The sequence below is a fragment of the Platichthys flesus genome, chromosome 12, assembly GCF_949316205.1.
Source record: "Platichthys flesus chromosome 12, fPlaFle2.1, whole genome shotgun sequence".
In the NCBI taxonomy this organism is placed as follows: domain Eukaryota; kingdom Metazoa; phylum Chordata; class Actinopteri; order Pleuronectiformes; family Pleuronectidae; genus Platichthys; species Platichthys flesus.
Window position 1 is genome coordinate 15,102,755 of NC_084956.1, and position 20,704 is coordinate 15,123,458.

At 44.2% G+C, this 20,704-nt stretch overlaps 1 protein-coding gene across 3 annotated transcripts in view; it reads right to left on the minus strand.

Moving 5' to 3' along the window:
• Positions 1–20,704, minus strand: part of macrod2 (mono-ADP ribosylhydrolase 2) — a 403,426-nt gene that overhangs the window by 303,116 nt on the left and 79,606 nt on the right. The window lies entirely within an intron of this gene.

Sequence of the window (20,704 nt, forward strand, 5' to 3'; positions counted from 1 at the left end):
TGCAGGGTTATATTTTATCCTAGGCATTTTAGCACAAGATAAAGCATGTCCCAACTAATGTTAAAGAGTAATAAAAGATAATATCATTGTTTCTGATTTAGTGGACTATGTGTACAGTCACTTTATTTGTCCTAATCTTCATCCAGACATCCGTTCTTTGGTACTCAGTGCTCCCAAAATAAAATACACTACTACTACTACTAGGGCGTTGCATAACTGGGTCAATGAACCATCAAAAGATTCATAGCATTATTTCGTCATGAACACTGATTGAGTGGGCAATAGTCAAAACCAGCTTTTATTTGCATTTAACTGCAAATTGTTGTTCCTAACTACAACTGCTCATTCAGAGCAGACCATTAATGGATCTCATGAGGCTTAAAGGTTTAAATACCACTGGATTCATCCCCCTATAAATAAGAAAATCATTTTCAATATAGTTTAAAGAGGCCAGACTGAAGCTTGTCAATTACAATAATTGAAGTTGCTTGTATTGAAACCTTTTGTCAAATCTTTAAAATAACTGAAGATTATGTCTGCAGTTCTCTTTATTCAATAAAGGTTGAATAACAGAGGCAGCCTGATTATATTGAGCAGTTTATGATATAGACAGACCTTTAAAAACAATCCTGGACACACTGCAAAGGACGTCCCAAATGGAGGCATTGGCGGAAGCATTACAAATGGGTGAGGGTGAGATGTTTGGCCTTACATTTACAACCAAGTGATAAAATATTCAAGGAAGTTATTGCAGTCACAGTTGGAGGACGCTGACAGGTTTGGAGCGCTAGTGGAGACGATATATTTTGCGGTATCAAACAGGATTTTAGGATTTCTCTTTGTAGGGGGATGTTAGATTAGGGAAGAAAGAAGATCTGTCCGCTTTGATCATGTGGTTAAGGGCAGCCATACGTTCCCTGAGATGCAGTCTAGATTTGGAGGGGATCTTTACACGTTAAAAAGGAGCCACTTTATCCACCAACAAGAAGCATTGAGTGTGAAATGACTGGACTAGAGTGTCCACGTGTCCTTTAAAACCATGTTGCTGTCAAATACTGGAGCGATTGACAGCTGCAGCCTCATTCATGAAACGGGTACGTATCAGATGGCAAGACAACTGAGACTGCAAAGTAAAACAAACGTCAAATAAAATGTATTTGTATTCACTGAGACATAAATCCTTTGAGACACCAAATTCGATATTTATACCATGTGTGAAAACAAGGAGCAGAGCCTGACCCCCCTGTGCGTGCCGAGCCGGCTGCTTAAAACACTCCATCAGGGGTGCAGAAAACACTTCTAGGGTTGAAATAAAAGAAATTGCATTTGGCCGACCTTTCTGGATAGTTGTAATTCTTAAGAACAGTGTGGCTTGGTGATTTCAATCTGACACATACGTTTGTTTCAATAATATCAGGCCACCGTCACTGCCGCCGCCCGTCAGCTGGGGCGTGCTGACAAAATAAGTTTTTCAAAAGACAAAGCTCAATAAAATGGCAATAATTCAAACAACTTGAGGATAATTAGCCGCAGATTTCAAACATAAACCAGTGGGATGGGGACTTGAAGGCGGCAATAATAGCGGAAGTGCACAAACACTAATTAAATGAGCAGAACTGATCGGGCAGGGGCTTGAATATCGGATATCAAAGACCTGGAGAGAGCGAGGGGCTTCAATGGAAGAGGAGCGGGGGCGGGGGTAGGGGGGGGCATAAGAGCTTTATATGTGGTGATAGGGTCCAATGGTTTCCCCATGGCCACCAACTGTAGTATGTAGTTATGTAAATAGAAGGAAACGATTTACATATGTTAAAGCTGAAACAGGATGCTATGCTGCTCCGGTGTCACTTGTTAAAAATAAGTCATGTCATTTTGTTTGATGTGCCACAATATCTCGAGTCTAATTTCGGATTTTTAAATAAATCAGAGCGAGCGTGTTGCCTAAATAATGACTATACGAGCCATCAGCTTGCCTGTTTACCCTACGCTGAGGAGCCCTATCTCCACCAAGCTGTCATCTCTCACGTCCTGCTCAAGTCTTTTTTGGCAGAACAAGCTCAATTATTTCCTCTGAGATTAATTGCCTCCTAAAATCATGACAGAACTTCCACAAAATGGGGCAGCATCCGAGGCGTTCTCCTCTCTCCTCCTTATTGCCCTTGTTCGACTGCGTCGGGTTTGAAACTTTTGAAAATCACTCACTTGCTCAAGGTCTGTTTGGAGACGGAGCGGCGTTTGTGCTTGAAAGCGTCAGGGTGAAAAGTGCCACATAAATTGTTTTCCATCATAAAGCACAGAAGCAGGATGGACAGGAGAGGCGTTTGCTTCTATTCTACTGGGTGAAAAAAAAAAACTAACTACAGAACCATAGTACGGGCCCTGTGTGGAATTATGTCCCATCGATTTTAGGAGTTGGGTTTGAACAGAATCAGAATGCAAAGCAGGAAGAAAATTGAGAGCCGCGTGGCTGTTTATTTAATACCATGTCTTTATTACAGAGAGGCAGGAAAGATGGTTACCCTGGAAATAAGAAACCAGTTAGGGAAACCCAGTGCAAAGCAGCTTTCTGTTATTGCAAATTGTGGAATTTATCGAATTTGTCCAAACAGCAATAGTGTTGTTGTTAGTGGTAAATCCATGTGCAGATAGTGATAGCATGGAGTCACAATTTCCCATTTAGTACTAAACAACATATTTTGGATAACATCTCCTCAGTCATCCAGGTGATGGTATCTCCAGAAATTTGACATGTGTACGTAGGCAACACAAAACTCAAGCAAGTGCCAGTTGCCTATGTTCACTCTCTCTCTCTCGGATTAACTGATTGCGTTGCATATTATTTTCTTTTCAGATGAGAGGAGCTTAGATGGGTATAGAGTGTGATATGGCAAAAACTTATGATTTTATATGATAGCAGTTTTTTTTCCAAAGTGAGTGAAACAAAACATTTTGCAAGCGTTTAAAATGAATTAATTAAAAACATAAACTATTCTGAGTTCTTTACTCTGGAGAGAATGGGAACCATACTTGCCTAAATTCAAGACAATGTTCTACCTTATATCTTCATATCTCAGGGCTTAATGAGTACATGAGTTCATTCATAACAATAGATATTCTTTCTGAGTGCAGATTCACAGTACAACAACAACATCTTCAACTGTTGCATTATGGGCCATTTGCAGCCGTGATGGTGCAAGGTGAGAGTTCTGAGGCTGTTTATAGTGAGTCTTTCAGAGTGTATCATGCTTATAAGTGTTTCATTAAACTGCTGGAGTGTCTGTGAGCAGCTGCAACAGAAGAACTCGAGTCATCTCGGGTGAAAACAAGTTCTTTGTGTCTCCTGGAATCTTTCCTGCTAAAATGAAACTGAGGAAATCTGTCAAACGGGGAAAGAATCAAGTCACAGATGATGAGCTCAAAAAGACTGAAGGGTGAAAAATGTTCAGAGCGGGAGAAAAATAATTATGTGAGAGGAATGAGAGTTAGAGGAGGGGAATCAGCCTGCAACAGTATTTCAGTCTAATGGCCACTGGGACAGTGAGCTGCTGTCTGCAGACGGCCAACCAAACAAACACTTTGAGGAAGTCTGGTGACTAAGGCAGGAGGAAAAAGTTCATTCCATTCACTACAAGTCTTTCTTTGACCGGTGTTGTTTCGTGCGCCGCACAGTGCATCACTCACTGACTTGATCAGAGAGCTAACTGTCTCACATTTATTCTTGCTAATGTCTGAGTGTCATGTGAAAACAGCTAAATGAGTACATTATCCTTTTAGATTTCCAAAATGTCCTACGTCATCTGAATATACTACTCTCCATCAATCAACTAATAATTCACTGGTAACATCTCAAACATTTCTCCCAAATATGCCATGGATTTTTCAAAATTATTAAAATCATAACTGACTGCATAACTCCTGCTAACAGCTTTGCAGTGTCCCGCATGCCCCGCGTCCTTGTTTCCCAAATGATTGCATTGCATAAATAATGCTTTAGGCCAGAGTCTGAATTAGTACAACAGGACATTTGTTCCACCTCCAATACGAGCGAGCTATTTACAGCTCGGCTCACAGCGACCGCATGACCTTCACTGTGTGCGTTCTCCACAGATGTGACTTCTCGCCACCCGATGAAGAAAACTGGTGCTCCTGACCAAGGTGTCGAAATCGGAGCTCTGAGCACCAGTTAAAACTCATCTACTGCAAATAAACGAGATTCCCTGAGCAGTCCAGAAGAATCACGACCAAAACTGGACAAACTACGGAATAATAATAGTAACCACCAACATATGAATGGCTACTTTGTTACCGGTGTCTTGTGACCCCTCTCAGCTGAACTTTGGAGAGTATCATTTTGCAAAGTGCCAAAATCTGATAACTGAATTCAGGAGCAGCAGCTCCACACTTAAAAGAACCATTGTGTGTTCTGTATTGCACTTTTCATTCCCACTCTCATTTGGATAGGAACATGCTCCTGCCCCTTATCAAAGAAAGAAGAGGAGGTATTCCAAAAACTCTTTAGTGGAGGAAGAAATCGTGCATGTGCAGGGTCGGAGTGGCTTAATCCCACACTTAATAGTGAAGTGTAGCAGGACACCATGCCTGGCTGCTGCCCTAATTGTCCAGAAAGGACATCTTTGTGTTGCTGTTAAATTCAATTTCTCTTTAGCATTAATGCCCTCCATGAAATCCTGACTCTTTGCTGTAAGGAACATTGAAGCCACATGGAGAAATCCACAAAAGACCAAGAACATATGAGATATATGAATAGATTTTTTCTATCCAAACATGTCATATCCAATTTTCCATCAGTTTAAATTCAATACTATCTACTAGTATCACGCAACCTGATACACAGCAGTTTGTTCCAAAAGGTACACGCTCCCTTTTGTACTGCAGCAATAAGAAACAGATGATTTTCTTCTGCATTTTGTTAAAAGAAAAAACAATTTAACGGTTGTAAATATCTTTTGTATTAATTCCAAAAAGACCAGATTTTTTTTTTGTTGACAATATGCAAGTTAAAGAAAACGGTTGGTAGGTTGTCAATCCTTAATGGTGCTAACTACAGAAGAGGATGTGGTTGGTTGTGAGAGACACATGCACAGGCCTGTCCCATCACCATTTTATGGGTCTTTGTTCAAGAGGATTAAAAAGTCCTTAAGATGCTGGTATAAGAGTTTTACAGTCCAACAGCCAAAGACTTAGTGCTACTGGAAACACTGGCCGTTTCTAAAAAGAGCAACAGGGACAACATAGGGGGTTAAAGACGGGGAAGGGCTGAGCCTCAGCTAATGATGCTCTGCGAGCGCAAGAGTACACAGGAAAAAAAGAAGCCCTGACGGCCGACTGAATGACAGCTAGACTGGCAAAAGGGGGATTAGACCCTGGGATCAGGGAAATTCAACTTTGTGGGTTTGGGTAAAAGGAGTTAGAATAGTCACCCATGCCTGCCCCAACCCCCGCTTTATCCTTAGAGACAATAGGCTTAGCTCCTCTGATCCACAGCGCTCTGGTTATGATCACAACCCCATTGCTAATGCATTACTGCACTTAAGATGGCAATTTACTGATTGCCATCAATTTTAGATGTTGAAACAGCACCTTGAGTTGTCCATTTTGCGGAGCTCTGCTACAGTGTGATTGGTGTGGGAGTCTCCGGGGGTGAAATGCGCCGGCTGCTCCTGATCCACACGGATCAAAAAACGCATACAGTGAGAATGAAGTGAGGGGGGGAAATAAATGAAGGTGGCCGAGGCCATTTCGTGTGAGGAATGAAGAGCTTTCCCGCTCGCATTCCAGCCTCCTCGGCTGCTGCTGCTTCAAATGAAACGCTTGGCTTAAAACGGGCTTTCTGGCGTGGAACTTCATGCAAATCTCCCAGCTGCCCTTTGACCTGCACACAATTGCGGGGCAGTACTTAGAGAGCGCTCCCAGAGATTCACCCCTGGATTCCAATTAGAATGGCTTTAAATTGCCATACACAAGAGGCTAAATACAGGCCAAGGCATCTTAAGCTGCTCTGCATGTGCTGCATAGCCTGCTGCGTCCGTGGCAAAGACAGTGAGAAAGGTGATTAAATATTTCAAAACAAGCCTCGGGAAAGTGGTGTTGTTTCAAAAAGATTCACTATTACCACAGCCAGGGAGAGCGCAGATAAAAGGAAGGTAGTGGTCGAGGATGACAGGAAGAGCAGAGTTTATTAGGCTCGTGGCTGTTTGAGTACACACGTCCCACAGCACATTACGCTCAAGGATGAAAGCCCGCGTGCCAATAAGTAAACATATTTTTTTTCTTTTTTTGGGAATTATCTTAACTGACCACTGTTCTGCAGGGGGCATAAAATGTGGCAGGTGCTCTGCATTCTAATAAAAACGGGATGCAGCCGTTACGATAAAACGCAGCCTGTTCCGACACATAATCCTGAGGCACAGGGCCAAACATACTGTACAGTGTATGCACGAGCAGTAAAGCTGTACCACTGCAAGATAAAGGGCTGCGTTTACCCCTCACAGCAAACACAAGTCAGGGCACCTACAAATTATGCTTGTTGGGTTTGGAGGAATAATGTGTGAACTGTGGCTACAAAAACGCGTTTGCAGATGCTTCACGAGGACGGCTCCTGTAAAGCTTTTTCGATTTATTTTCTAGCTGAATAATATAAAGAGCATGTGGCGTATACGAAGGCCAGTTCATGGTTTCTTCTTGCTCTCAGACTGCGGACGTGGACAGAGATGCACTTCTATTCACGCTGCAACCGGGGGAATGAGGACGCAGAGACATATAATAGAGCTGCACTGGAAAATATGATGGCAACCTCCTGATAGCAAGAAGAGGCACTTCTTTGTTTGCGCTGTTTGCTGCACAACATGATGAGAAAGTAAAAGAAAAAAAATAAGTAACACTGTGTAAGGCTGCTTGACACGGGCAGGAAATAAACAAGGTGCACAAAACAAGCATCCTGGTTTGTAGCTGGTCACATGCATTGCTCCGTTATTTGTTCCATACAGTAAACTCTCATTTGGCGCCGACACAACCACTTGTAATCAAACTGTGTTTGACTTTTTCCCTCCGGAGCCAGTGTGGTCGCTGCTGATGAAGTACCAGAAGGAGGGGAGTTGCTTGTGTCATTTCTCTTTATACCGTCTCGTGAAGTTGACAGTTGTGAAGCAGTCACTTAAATAAACAGGGCACTTCATCTGAAAGGTCACAGGTGCTTATCCGGCTGTGAGGGCCGCTCGCTCGGCATCCGAGGAAAACGCTCCGAGCGGCACCTTGAACGAGACAAACCATAAAAAAGATGGGCAGTGACAGCGTGGATACATACAGCCAGACATGCATAAAGATTTCACTTAAAGCCTGGCAAAGCACTTATCACCTGTCACTTTGACAGGACCTGTCACTTTGACAGGACAGTTTTTCTCATTGTTAATGAGAAAAACTGTCTCTTCTGCAATACCATGCGAAACCCCGGTGAAATTAAAGCGGACGGCCAACACAACCAAAAGTTTAAAAACGGAACAAGTGTTTCTCGCTATTGGTCCATCAGCACAGGCAGGGTGCATATCTCAGAACAAGTCATGGAAAATTGTTTCTTACAGCGGAAACCATCACGTTTGTCCACACATTTAATACAACAGAGGATTAGAGACTTGGGCTTCAGCATCTTATCAAAACTGAGTCCAATATTACATATAATTACTGTCAAATCTTTTAGAGAATATCCTCAACATTGTCTTTCAATGTTTAAAAAAAAAAAAAAACGTTCTAAAGAACAATATTAATATTGTTAGTTCAAAATAGAACTAGTCTTTTTATTGGCAGGGAAAGAAGAAACAAGATTTTTTAAATTATTAAATCAACCTGAGCAAAAGATAAATGTTATACATTTCTGCAATGTTGAACGACTATCATATATGTGACATAGTTTTTGTGACAATTTAATTACACTGAAAAGCAAATAACAGTACCTGGATCCTTTACTAATGTGCAGTATGAACAGGACTGACATTTTGTTTTACATGAAGCTTGATCCACTTTTCTATAGATAAGTGAATCAATGTAACAACCAATTAGAGTCACTATATTAGGATTTTACTGGAGACTGTTAATTGTCTGTATAATGGGACTCTGTAAATTGGCTGGTTATCTGCCTGCGACCTGTCCAGGGTCGCCAGGGTCCAGGTGTCCAGATGGAGACTTACTGTAAACCAAAAAAGGATGTTTCAGATGTGGAATCTGGAAGATGGCTGGAAGTGAAGAGTACAGAGGTGCTTGCATGATATTGAGAATCTGGCATGCGAGAGCGCTGAGGGCCTTTCTCGATCCAACTCTGGTGGCAGCACGGAGAACAGCGGTGAATTGGAAACAACAGTGATTTCAAAGAAGCAGAGTGTCCCCGGTTCTCTCACACGCCGACAATCAGGGACAGATTTTAAAATTGACTCCACAGTTCAACAGTTTATACCTCCATGAACAGCAGTCAATGTGAGGCCTGTAGGCGCCGCTCACCTCCTCACACTCTCATCACCCATGTGGATCCCGCCGATCATTCTCTCATCAAATTCATCATTTAGCAATTGTGACAATGAGTAATTTCCTATTTTACAAAGTCAACCAGGGCTCAAGCTTTATTTATTGCTCTGGGTGAATTTCTACATTTGCTCACATACTGTACAGGTGGCTGGCATACAGAACACTTTTAGATTTAGGAGGACTTGCCCTCATGATTAATGTGAGAGCACCCTGCAAAACAGAGAGAAAGAAAACCCAGATCAAAAACACATTTTTAAAAATAGGTTTCGCCCGACGCGAAAAGAATTTGTCCACAGCTTTAACTTGGCTCATTTGCATATAAACCATTTCCACGGTTTATTAAACAGATTTTATTTCCAAACGATAACAAATGAGATTTTTATCGCAGTGTTGTGGCAAGACGGGAAAAATTGCCCTGTAAAAGCCTCTCTTTCATATGTGCATTTAACCTTGTGCTCGCTGTAGCCTCTCTGTCAATGCTGCGGCGTTCGATTAGAGGCTTGAGCCGCGTTGAAGAGGAAAGGTCTTTACGAGTCAGGCAACTTGCATTACTCACAAGAGCAGCCCCAAGGTCTTTTTCAAACATGACGCAGACATGTTTTATGAAATCGGTGGGGCATTTAAGGACCATGTCTCAAAGAGGCATAAAGATCAGATCACTTCCGATGTCTGCATATTCTTGAGGGTGTGCGTGACATGGATTTGGATATCTGTCCATGTTTGTAGGGTCCAATTGACGGCCGTACAGTTCCTGCATGCTAAGTTAAAGTGTGTATGTGTGCGCGTCTGTGTAGACGTGACATATTAACCGCTGCTTAGATAACGTGACACTGTCATTGGCTCTTATCACCACAACCTCTCCTGACATCTCCGTCGGTGTCTCCCACGAAAACGATGACGCTTTCTCACCGCAAGACACATGTTCTCGTTTCTTTTTTTTTCTTTTTCCTGTTAGAAGCGTGATCAGCCCCTTCACTCGCCAGCGGGGGATCCCCCTGCTGTTTTCACACATCCACTTCTCCTGGACCTCTACTGACATTATATTAGGAGGTCGGGTGGATAAAGTCTGTGGAAACTGCGGACTGCCTCACTCTGACATTTGTGTTCAAACATGCTCCTCCTCAAGAGAAGATAAAGAGGAACTGCTGAGTGTCATGAGTGGTGCATGTTTAAAAGCAGCATTAGCTTCATTGTCTGGAAATAACCCAGACAGCTGTGATGAAGACTGAAAGGCTGAAGTTACAGTGCGTTATCAAAAGAGGCGACGCTCGCATGACTACAGAAACCCTGGCTCAGACAGAAGCAGCCCCATTTGGAAGGACATGGCTTGGCAATTGTTCACTTAGCGAGCCGTAAACACACAACTGGCTTTAGCTGTCCTTTTTTTTCCAGAAACAGCGCTGACCTTCATGTTGGTCTTCAGAGGACAATCAAAAGCACAAGGACGTCACTGAGAATGTTCAGTGCTGTTGGACTCCACTGCATTTCTTTTGATGGGTTCCATGCTGTGCACATCATCGGCGTAGCGAGAATATTGTGAAATATGGAGTCTTCTGCTCGGCCCCCTGAGCCTCACCGTCGTGTTTGGGTTGCCTCAGCCTGGTCACCATAGTAACATGGCTGAATGAGGGGGGGGGGGGGGGGGGGGGGGGGGGGCAAGGTCAGGCAGCCATGTTATGTGGGTGGTACTGGCAACAATCAGTGGTAAAAAAAAAAAGGTGAATGAAAAAACTGGTTTTATGAAACTAATAATGGAACCTCTCTGACTGGATAACCTTATGTAGCGGTTACTGAGTTTGAGCTGGGGAGCAACTGCAGGAGAGTTTTTTTTTTCTTTTGTTTGCCAATCACCTGACGTACCCGAGCGGAGCACCTCCCACACCTTATGTGGTGTAAACCGGTGCTTGACACTTGTATCCCCACAGTGAGGTCTCACAATGCGGAAAACAGATTGTAAAGAACTGCTCAGGTAAACCTGACTGCTGGGTATGTGGTGAGCTTCAAATGTCTGTCAAGGCTGTGAGAGAAATCCCACACTGAGACTCTGTGGAGTATTCCGCGGCGCTGCATTCGGAAGCACCACGCAGGGGTTCAACAGCCTTAGCTCCAATTATAACCCAGCAGAGGACTGCACAGCATCCAGAGCACTGCTACACTACAATTAGGGCGAATACTCTTCTTCTTTTACTTCTGCAGCACTCGGCCTCAGATGTGACAAATGATGTGACTGATCCCCGCCAACCCGCTGACAGCTCTGACGACAGGAAATAACCATTTCTCTCTTCACTTGCACTTGTGGGAGAATTCCCATCTCCTGCTGGCACAGCAAACAGCGAGAGGAGATTCAACTGTAACTCACTTTAGTCAGGTATTAAACTGGTAACTTAACGTAGTCCGAGATTGTGTTTCAACAAGAAATATGGGATTAACGGTACTAAACTATTATATTTTCAATCCCGTAACTCCGTGGATACGCCTGGTGTCCACGCTTATCCAGAGTTTTAGAGCTGCTAAAACAGAGAAGTTTGGAAAATTTGCTCAATTGTAGTCTGGACAGGCAAAAACTGATGATGTTTGGAAATGATGATGTAGACACTCAACTGCTAGCAGGTTGGGTCTATTTGGTCACAACTTAGCCTTCGCTGATTTGTCCGGCTCCTGTCACATGACCCCTTACTGGAAGAAAATGTCCAGCTAGCCTCACCTACCAGTCTAGATCACAGCATGGATAATCTCTTACAAGCGTATAGCTAGCCCCATTGTCTCTATTAACAGCTGTTGGACAGTTCAATTCTGTATTTATATATACACACAACTGCTTACATGTGTAGGAGAGGAGCTATTATTCGACCGGTTGCTGTGTAAAGTTGGACGCACTTGACTTCCTGTTTACACACACACCCAGCGTAGTCACGTGATACATATTTTGACTGAGATCTTGAAAATAAATACTTAGTAGTATGGATGCAGCCTCAGAGGAAACATGCAGACATATTCACAGAGAATATATCAGAACAATAAATCCTGAGGTCAGCGATGGGACTGTGTGGCTAACTGAGAAGTGAGGACGCTCTTGTGGTTAAACAGAGAGGAGGAAAAAGGGAGGCCTCCTCTAGGGTATACTAGATAATTCCCAATTGAGCCCATCGCCTCCCACCCACTCTCACAAACACAGGAGAGACAAGAGCAAGAATATTTATTAGGAGGATACTGAACTCTAATTAAGCGAGGTGGTTAGAATGCAGGCAGGTGTGGATTGCACCTGGTTTCTGAAACTCCTGCTTCTCCACATCGCAGCCACGCTGGGATGATAACACTCTCCCTTTCTGCGTCTGCCACGTCCCCCTCGGCCCACACCCATAGTGCTGCTGCCGACCCAGCACAGTGCAACTCCCCCCCCCCCGACACACACACTCCTCCCACCGCACCTCTGAGGCTCCACTGCAGGCGTGAAATTTGGCAGATCGGGAAGCCATCGACACAAGAGAACAGACGGCGAATCCACACCAGGAGAAGACACTCTTCCTGCTTGACTGGCAGATGAATCCCTGTCGCCTGGCTCCAACCCTTCAAATGCTAGACAGGAAAAATGTGCAAGGCAGAGTAACAGGGCCAAATGTGAAAACACAGCTGTTTTCCACCTCCTCGAGACTGAAAGACACAACCAGTCCTCTGATATGGTACTCCAGTACTCTCCAGGATCGAATTATTAAGCAGGAACATCTACCGTCTCCCGGCGGCAGGAGGAACTGCTGGGGACAGATATCATTCCACGTTATGAACAGCTGTTAATGCACGCCAACTTACAAGTCCAATGTCATTTTTACAAGTGTCCCGGAGCCGCACAATGCAGCTGCTGCTGATATGGCTTCATTTCGGGGCATCACCTGTTGCTGCGAAGTCAATTTGAAGTCTGAAGTGTGTAGCGTGCATGCTGTGTGAGTGTGTGTGTGTGTGTGCCCGCTTCGATGTGAATTAGTGGGAGCATGTGTTTTATCAGTTGCTGGCACTTGTTTGAATGGAGCCGTGATGAAAGCTTAGACAAACACGAGGGAATGTCAGCCGAGGACTAGAGTCAACAGACCGAGCCTGGACTCTGCCAGGGACCCCGGTGAGAGAGGCCACGCCCTCCGACATCACACTGAACCGTCTCTTCGCACACGCTCTTCCTCTCTAGCAACCTTCACCAGCAGGACAGGGGGATACACAGCACCGGCACATCCACGCTCTCTGATACAGTATGAAGGCAAGTGAGGAGAATGTGAATTACAAGGCAGCGAGAGAGGGAGGCAGGGAGACAGAGAGAAGAGACAAAATACACGCTCATAAAGAAGCACTGCCAGCCTTCCTTTTTTATCCCCCCCCCTTTTCCTAAAGCAGGAGAGTCCGCTCGGCTCACAGGATTATAGAAGGCCGGGGGAAGACACTGTCCAAACACACCACCGAACAAGTACAACTAGAGTATGGCCATTACCATATGCCGCTGCTGTTTTTTAAAAAAAGAAACGAGAGAACACAATTAGAATTCTTCCGTCCGTTTTAAGTGGAATAACTGGTGCAGACAAAATATTCAAAAGAAAGCTCCAGGTACTAGCTTTGAATATATTGTTGAGATTACAACCTCATATTTTCGGTCCGGTAATGTACTGTGAAGGCAGCAGAAGGGCAAGCGCTAAAGCAGGCTGAGCAAACATCTCGCCCTATTCAATTCAGAGCTGGAGCTTCACTTCTTTTTTTTTTCTTTGTCCGTTTTTGTGTGGGAAGCCAGCAGAGCGGGCCTGAATCCCTATTGACTCAATGTGCTGAGACGTTTTCCCTTTTACCAATGCTAAAGTAGGCATGAGCACTAATCCTTAGGGGTTAAATGGAGCCTCCTCTGGGGTTTCCCTGTGCTGAGAGAGCTGGGGGCGGCTGCTGCAGCTACACTCCACTTTCATGTATTTGGCTGAATTTTGGCTCAACTTTGACAAACTCCGCAAAAAAGGCATTCCGTCTGAAAACTCTGCAAAGCTGAAACACTGAAGTCACGTGCGGTTTCTGCCTGCTCACACATGCAAGGCTCTCTATGGAGGATGCACAGGTGAAAGGCATGAATATGAGAAATGCTGATGAGGAAGAGGATGATTAAACTTTAATGATCAAAGTGGGGAAATTGGGTCACTGGAGCAGCAGCGAGACGGTTATAGAACAATTTGCAATAAGAAGACTTAAAGGAGAACGGAGCACTGCAGCAGGCAACAATACAAGAAGCAGCAACAGTGTGGCAGAGTGAAGGACGTAGCAAATACCTGTTTGCAGCTATCAGATATGCTGTTTGAAAGATTAGAGAACATGGTGTGCAGCTGCGATGAAATGCATTATCGGGTCACATGATCGTGCAAATGCGGATTGTAAACTGCTTAAGTGGATCCACAAAGAATAGCTTTTGCAAATGATACAGTCAGAGTGATGGATGCCTCCAAACGGGAAATGCTGGCATTTCCTGCATTAACTGTGACCTTTGCAGAGACAGGAATGCATTTTCGAGAGGCTGTGGCAACGTTATGCTGAAACTTGATGCAAGCAGATACAATTCAATCAGCACAGAGACCGTTCACCAATCACTCTCTCCGGAGAAAGAGACCATTTCAAATTGCAGCCATTTTCACACCAAGACTGAGACAACATCAGCGGCTGGCAACGTCTGGCGGCTCCTGCCCCCAGTGATTTTGTCCTTATCGCCATGTATAAATTCACATCTTTGCTATTGCCGGTGTGATTTATGTTGGTTATAATGACAATCCTTCTATTTACACAACACATCTCCCCAGCTCCTCTGTCGGTGATTTGCTGGTTGACTTCCTCTACCTTTTACTGGTGGTCTTTGATGGGTCAGCTTAAAGGAGTTCTTACTGCCCTGTGAAATACCACGGCTTTCTCTTTATTGTTGGTTTGTGAGATTGGAGCAAAGAGAGGTATATTTCAAGGCCGTGATCTGCAAGAAGAAAAGCTCTGCCCCCGAAAAAAAACCTTAAAAAAACACAAATGTTTTTTGTTTTTTTCTACTTCTGTCTTTGTTACCAGAGATAAACCTCAAAGGCTGAAGAATTTCCACGACTAAAAAACACGTTCTATATTCATAAGCAATACAAATTCTAAATGCTGATTATTCCTAAATGATACAAGCAAGCAGCAAAATGTAATTTGCATGTCTATACAGGCACACTTTTCTTCATGTTTAATTTATATCAATGATCTGCTTTTTATCATGCTGTGCCACTGGCACCTATCAGCACTGAAGTGTGGTAAACCCTCCTGTGATGCTCTCCCAACATCCCCCTTAATTTCTTCTGTGAAAAGAGTTTGGGTGTATTTTCTTTGAAGAGTTTTTTTTTTTTTCAATTTTGTCTTTGAGTGACTTTTAAACACTGACATTTTATATGAAACTCAAACTCATTAGCAATTGAATGACCCCTCTACAAGGCAGTAAGTGGAAGAAAACAAGTGTCTCGCTTTGCATTAAGGAAATAATGATAAAAACTGTCCAAAGGTTCAGTAACTTTATGCACATATGGAAGAGCAATGTCCTTCATAAATATTACAACTCCCAATCCACCACAGTGAAATCCTCCCACACCTCGCTCCCATCTCCACCGCTGTAATACACACCTCCACGTACACACACCTCTTGTTGCTGGTGGTTAACCTCAGCAACACCCCAGCAGCAGAGTGGGGTAACGAGGGTCTGCTCTGGTTTCATCCAGTTTGACCTAAAACATGTCATTCACAACTCCACCGCAAGCACTTTACGCCCTCGCGCTAATAGATGGGTGGGCAGTCTAGGATCAATTCTTTCAGGAAAGTCATAAACGTCTCAACCACCCCTTTATTCCCCAATCATCACTCTCTCAAGGTTTCCTTTGAATGGGGCTCCCAGGAGGAATAAGGTATCCAATAACCAAGGCTCTCAGGATCAAGAGCTGGTGTCAGACGCTGAGGTGTGGACACCTTCCTGTTTGCTGGGACGGTTTGGAGGCGTTACTTAAAAAACACTTTCTGGTGGGGTTGAATGCCAATTAGGTGGCTCTGGTTCCTTCGGCTTTCACAACAGCTTTAAGTGAAGACTCCCGCAGTGACAAAATGTCAACATAACTCTACCCAGCATCGACAGATAAGAGATTAGCTGCTTTCAGACATGCACCGGACTCCGCAGATCCTCCGTGTTTTCCCCAGAGGACGTGCCTGTGTGAACGCGCGTGTCAGAGTGAGCCGCTCTGCAGTTTCTTTGGACTTTATCCGCCTGACCTCATGGTATGAAGTCCGTAGAAATCAAGGGGGAAGTTTGTGACAATGCCACGACGAGTGTGGGGTTTGATGAAGCTTCGACAGAAATGAACAAAACAAAAAGAAACCAAATATATCCAGGCGAAAAAAGCGGCTTCACACACGTAGAAGACACAGACGAAGATTTAAAGAGAGTTTGTGGCGATGCTGTCAACACGTTCACGTGCTCTACAGAGCAGAGTTAAAACGTCACTTCCTGTCTCTGTGTGGATTATTTGCTGTTTGTGACACGTCTGTGCAGAAAACCTCCTGCTGTGTTGTGCATGCGTGAAAGGCAAACTCTGGCTAAACTCTGGATTTTACCCGGAGTTCATGTCTGAAACAGCTATGATGCTAAATGGATTATATTAGTTTAGACAACCATACATATATGTGGAGCAGAATAATGAGAATGTACTTTAAGTTAGTGATTGAGGCGACAGCCCTGAGTTCAGAGCGCTGATGGCGTCAAGTTGGCTTTAAAGAACATGAACATATATCTCTGTTGCCTTTGTACTATTTCAGCAGTTAGTTATTTGTTGTTGAGAAGTCATTAAAAAGGAAGTAATTTTTAGATATGACTCGGGAGAGTAAACAAAGTCACTGAGATCACAGAGAAAACCACGTCAGAGTTACAGTTTGGCACAGATAAGCGAACGCTTTGATCAGGGCGATGGCAGGTCGGTGTGATGAGAAATCTCTTCTCTAGTGCTGCCCCCTCTTCTCCTCAACCGACATACTATGTGCTCCAATCAACGGGGCCATTACAGACCTTGTGGTGTTGTTTAATCTATCTTATCTTATTTGGACTTGGTTTGTTTTACGAGATAACCCTAACCCAAAATTCCTCTCTTCACAGATCTAAACCCCTGACCGACCCTTTTGTACGACTCTCCAGCTCCTAAAGAACTAAATCCGTCCATACACTGAAGGAATGTGCTGCTGAGTCAAGGAATAAAAAAGGTGCATGTTGTCTTAAAGGTTCTGTCGTAACCTAAACAAGCATGAGTGGCCCATTGTAAAGATAAACGCGGTCATTTAACGAAGGCCGGAGAGAAGATGCTAAATTGGCTATTTACAGATTTAATGCAGGAATAGTAAACCAGTTACAAAGCAAGAGAGACAGGCTTCAATTAGCTTCATGAGACATTGCATGCTGGACTGTGAAACACTGAATGGTAATTCTATCTTTTATCTCCTTTATTGTGCTGATTAGTGCAGTGGGGGGAGAGTGCTCTATCTAATCTGATCACACAGCATTGTGTTTGGGGTCATTAACCCATGGGAGGTCCTGAGGGTTGACGAGTCAGCTCGCAACCCCCCTCTGTACCTTTTTATGGAGCTCAGTCATCCCTGGGTTCCTCCGTCTCCACAGACATCACAACAGTGACCACAAAAAAAACAACCAAAGAAAACAAAAGACGCAGGAGAAAACAGCCGACGGAGCGATTTGCATTGCTTGTCATTCTTTCACAAACACGCGGCGGCCCAAATGACTGCTGACCGAGGCCCCCGGGCTCGGCTAAGCAGCAGGATGTCGGCCCCTTCAGTCTCTGTTGTTGTTGGCTTCTTTCTCTTTTTCTTTCTCTGGGCTGCATCCTAGTCCCAAGAGATGAAAGGGTTAACCCATCCCTCAACATCTGGGATCTGCATCGGAAAAGACGAGTACCTCATACTGCATGGCGTAATAGCAATCCAGCCTACAGCTAGGGCCTGCTTCAAGTTACTGACATCTGCATTCACATGCATAAAGAGCCATCAGTGAGCGCTTTCCATTTTTGGGGCACTACCATGATGCCTACATTTACATTTATACAAACCCACACTAATGAAATCCATCATCCGTCAACATATTTATCCATTCACCCAGTCATATATTTTTTTCCCATAAGCCCTCTTTCTATCCCTGTCACACACATTTCCACCCCTGCAGATCAAAAATGTGAATAGTCTCGGCATAGCAACAGCACCTCTCATCTACAAATCCTAGTTAAACTGTTGTGATAGTGAAAAGCTGCCTGTCAGGATGGCAGAGCGAAGATGAAAGGCCCGCGGCAAAGATCGCTGCTGATTGCCTGCGGAGGATGAATATGCAAATAAAGCAGAAGGTAAATGAAAAACAAAGCAGGGTTTAGACGGCAGCCGTTTTCATGTTCCCCTTAATTTGGAAATAGTTAAGAACACGGAGAGTCTATCAATAATGAATTCCAGTCAGAGCCAGGAAGGAGGCATGAGAGGAAATCAGGCTCCATTTTCCCCCTGCGAGCCCCAGAGCAGTTTTGGGGCCTATTGTATTTCACAGCTTTTCAGCGAACACACGCTAAGCTTAAGTGACAGATAAACGGAAAATTGGAGGAGATAAAATAATGTCCGTAACACCTAGATTGCAAAGAACCAATCGGACTGGGTCGGTGTGCGTTTTGGCTAACAATCCCGGAAAGTAGGGCACTTGCAGCCTGCCAACTGCGAGTATCTATTGACCACAGCAAGAGCAATGTTGTAAATCGATTATCTGGTCGAATGTTTGTCAAAACAAGGCGCAGGACGGCCTGATGCCGAACAAGAACAAGTGCACACTTAACAGTTGTTTCGCTGCCACCAGAGCCAAAAGGGCACTTTAGCCAGCACTTAACTAAATCAAGTGGCTTCATATATTTAGCTATGCTGTCCCACTTCACAAACACACACAACGGAGAAAGACACAACCGGTCTGTTGTCACAGTGAAATTGGCCAGACAGACTGGAGTGCATCCTTGGGAAAGGAGAGCATCTATCCCACTGAACAAAAGATGAACAAGGCAACAGATTTCCCCCGGTCTTGAGATAACAGTAACCCAACACCGCTGTCCTCCAGTGGGGCTCTTTGTACGTCTGAGAGAGGGTCAATCAGCCGCCGCTGACAGATGTGTCTGCCGTTGATTTAGGAGAGGAAGCCACAGTGAGGTCAGGCCCAGGTTCCTCTGGAGGGAAGACAAGGATCAAGTCAGGATGTCCGAGCCCGACCTTTACACACCTCGCTGTCTTTGGCTTACAACACCTGGACTTAAATGCAAAGGTGGTTGAGCTTATTAACCCACTTGCAAAACATTAAGCCTCTGTGAAAACTGCAGCAGTTCGATTGCCCACTGATCTGCCTCCAAATGAACAGCACACAGGCCGCTGATTTAATTGTTATCGAGGAATCCCATTGGATTGGGAAAACAAAACGGAGAGGTGCTCCAGCTGGAAAACAAACAAATCCGAAAAACTCCATTGGAGGTTGAAGTAGCTTTGGCAGATGCCGCAGGCTTAAGAGCCCGTTCAATTAGGCTCTTCAGTTAAGATGACGGTCGTGGTCTGACCATGTGCTGAAGTTGGACCATGCTCTGTCCTGGAAAAAAAAAAAGAACTGGGCAAAAGAGATGTCAGCTGTCGTCGCACACTCAGACAGTCCCTCTTGTGGAGTACGCACCAGTCTTAATGAGGCCACAACAAGGGCTCTCAGTAAAAGTCCACATCAGCTAACGAGCAGGCATCAGGAGAACAGCATCCGGAAACAGATAAGGAGTGTAAGTAGGGATATGCAATGGCTTGAGCTGCTGTGCGTATGTCAGGAGGTTACATGCATGAGTGACATTTGCATTAACCATGCTAAATTAATAATATCATGTTAATTGGCACATATGTATATAGCAAAGTGTGACGTGTTCATTCACCTCACTTGTCAGACTACACTATTATTAGCTCTCTAAAGCTAGTTTACTGGCTTTTTAAACTGTCATTACTTATTACAGGGCAGCTGCTCTCTCCTGACAAACATCAGCTATATCTTTTCCCACAACCAGTGAATAAAGACTCTCCAGGCATTCACTACTGAATAGCATAATATGCTAGATGCATTTAATAAAAAGAAGTTTCAAGAACAATGAATTTCACGCCCCGACTGCTTGTGTCACTTACATGTGATCATTGGCAAACTGGCATGAGCACGAAGCTGATGTCCAACGACAGCTGAGCAGAGCCGCTCCGCTGCAGCTCAGCGCTCTGGGTGGTGGTGGTGGTGGTGTCGGCCTCGTCAGGTAGCTGGACAGGGAGACACTGGAGATGACGCAGAGCAGGAGGGTGTGTTGGCCGGGTCAGCTCCGCCAGACAACGCTTTGACTAACTGGCTGACTCACTGCTGCTTTGGGCAGAGAAGGGAGCAGACCCACAGGCTTCTTTTAAACATAAAGAGAAACGGGCCAAAGAGGGTCAAACAGAAAGTATGGGGGGGGGGGGTCTCATTTGTGTCCTGTATCAACACCAGCTGCATTATGACCACAGGAACTTTTCTCCAGAACGAAGAACTTTTGCAGGAAGTTCTTGCGTTTCCACCAGATAGGGAGCACGGTCTAAATAAAGTTCCAGGTCACTCTTTTCACCTCCAAAGAAAGTGGAGTAGTACTTTACGTCAGGATCTGAACATCAGGGGTGTGGCTTCCTGTGCTAAACATAACCGATATAATCAATTTATCTCTATGTGCATGTGCCACAAGAAAGTGTGTTTTTATTAGAATTGTATAGATTAAATTGATTTGCTTTAAAACTTAAACTTTTAGAAAAGAAAGAAAACACATTTACTCCGTTTAGATTTGATTTTAAATCTTCCAACAGAGATATTTGCCGAACTATCTGTAATGACGCACACAAAAGGCACGAATCCTTATTTTACTAGAGCTCACAAAATCACAAACTGTCAATAACAAACCATTACAAGTACGAATATTGTGTGCATCTTCCTCGCCAACATGCATTCACACCTCCACGTTTCCCACTCTCTCCTTTCCTTTCTGCCAGTGAGCATTGCTTTCCAATCAGTGACTCCTCACTCCTCTTCTAAGTGCTCACATCT